The following is a 2,626-nucleotide window of genomic DNA, read 5'->3' on the forward strand; positions in this document are numbered from 1 at the left end:
CTGGAGTAGGCATGGAAACGGAATTCATGAAGTTCATTGAGTTGCTCAACACGGAGATTTGCAGCCACATCCCAATCAAGGTTCAACTTTCTCAAGGCCCACATGGCCTTATGCTCTAACGCAACCGATAAATGGCAAGCTTTCCCGAACACCAACCGATACGGAGACATACCAATCGGAGTTTTGTAAGCAGTCCATACGCCCATAGAGCATCATCCAACTTCTTAGACCAATCGGTCCTATTTGCATTGACCATTTTAGACAAAATATTCTTGATTTTCCTGTTTGAGACTTCAACTTGGCCACTCGCCTGAGGATGATAAGGAGTAGACACTTTGTATTTGACACCATACTTGGCAAGCAAGGTGTCAAAAGCTCTATTGCAAAAATGTGATCCTCCATCACTTATAATTGCACGAGGAGTGCCAAACCTTATAAAACTGCTCTTCTTTAGAAATGCAACCACACTCTAGCTTCATTGTTGGGCAAAGCCACGGCCTCGACCCATTTTGAGACATAATCAACCGCTACAAGAATGTAGGTATTTTCGCACGAGCTTACAAATGGGCCCATGAAATCAATACCCCATACATCAAAGATATCCACTTCTAGAATGGTGTTTAGAGGCATCTCATCTTTCTTCGAAATACTGCCCGCTCTTTGACATTGGTCACACCTTCTCACTAAATCACTTGCATCTTTGTACAAAGTTGGCCAATAAAATCCACAACTTAGAACTTTTGAAGTTGTCCTCGTCCCTCCATGATGGCCACCATAGGGGGAGGAATGACAAGCCTCTAGAATGCTAGATTGCTCCTCCTCAAGTACACACCTCCGGATCACTCCGTCGGTGCAAATCTTGAACAGGTATGGCTCATCCCAATAGAAGTCCAGACTATCCCGTTTGAGCTTCTTCCTTTGGTTAGAAGAGAGCTCACACGGGATGATGCCAGTCACAAGGAAATTAGCAATATCCGCAAATCATGGCATATCACTCATCGACATAGAAAGTAGCTGCTCATCGTGAAATGCATCATTGATCTCTAGGCCATCACACGGCCTTCCTTCCTCCTCCAAGCGGGACAAGTGATCCGCCACTTGGTTTTCACTACCTTTCCGGTCCACAATTTCCAAATCAAACTCTTGAAGTAATAAGAGCCATCGCATCAGTCTAGCTTTGGAGTCTTTCTTTGTCATCAAATACCTAAGAGCTGCATGATCGGTGTGCACTATGACTTTGGCTCCCATAAGATATGGCCGAAACTTTTCCATTGCGAACACAATAGCCAACAACTCTTTCTCAGTTACCGTGTAGTTCCTTTGAGCCTCATTCATTGTCTTGCTCGCATAGTACACTGGATGAAACATTTTGTTCACTCTTTGACCCAAAACTGCCCCAACCGCAACATCACTTGCGTCGCACATGAGCTCGAAAGGCAAGCTCCAATTGGGTGCGGTAATGATCGGGGTGGTGGTAAACTTATGCTTAAGGAGTTCAAAGACCTGCATACATCACTCATCAAACACGAACTTGGCATCCTTTTCTAGTAGCTTGCACAAAGGATTTACTACCTTCGAAAAGTCCTTGATAAAACGCCGGTAGAACCCCACATGCCTAAGAAAACTTCTAACCCCCTTGACAGAAGTGGGGGGAGGAAGTCTTGAAATCACCTCAATTTTGGCTTTGTCAACCTCAATACCATTCTTTAAAATTTTATGACCCAACACTATGCCCTCCTCAACCATGAAGTGGCATTTTTCCCAATTTAGCACAAGATTGGTGTCTTCACACCGGGCCTACACTTTATCCAAATTTTTCAGACACTCATCGAATGAATCACCACAACACTGAAGTCGTCCATGAACACCTCCAAAATATCTTCCACCATATCGGTGAAAATGGCCATCATACACCGTTGGAATGTTGCCGGTGCATTGCACAACCCAAAGGGCATCCGAGAAAAAGCAAAGGTGCCATATGGACAAGTAAAGGTTGTCTTCTCCTGATCCTCTGGAGCTATCAAAATTTGATTGTACCCTGAATAACCATCGAAGAAACAATAGAAGGCACGCCCAGCAAGACGATCAAGCATCTGGTCAAGGAAAAGCAATGGGAAGTTATCCTTGCGGGTCACCTTGTTCAGCTTGCGGTAGTCCATGCACACCCTCCATCCGGTCACTGTCTGGGTTGGGATAAGTTCATTATTAGCATTGGTCACCACGGTCATACCACGCTTTTTTGGCACACACTGCACCGGTGAAGTCCACGAGCTGTCAGAGATAGGATACACCACTCTGGCATCCAACCTAGGGGTGGCAATTTGAGCCCAAACCCATCTAACCCGCCCAGAGATTAATGGGTTGGGTTACAAACATTTTAGCTCATGGGTCAATTTGGGTTGAGCTCAAATTAACCCATTATATTTTATAGCCCATTCTGACCCATTAAGCAGCCCAAATACACCCATGAAACTCACCCAAAACAAAAAGGTATCTCAACCCAACTTATATAGAAATTTATTAAGTTGCCCCAATTTTACTTTTTTTTTTTGTATTTTCAATTTTATGTTCTTTTGTTTTTCTGCACCATCCACCCCCCTGCCCCCCTCCCCCTCTCCCGCAAACC

Source organism: Nicotiana attenuata, unplaced genomic scaffold (assembly GCF_001879085.1).
Source record: "Nicotiana attenuata strain UT unplaced genomic scaffold, NIATTr2, whole genome shotgun sequence".
NCBI lineage: Eukaryota > Viridiplantae > Streptophyta > Magnoliopsida > Solanales > Solanaceae > Nicotiana > Nicotiana attenuata.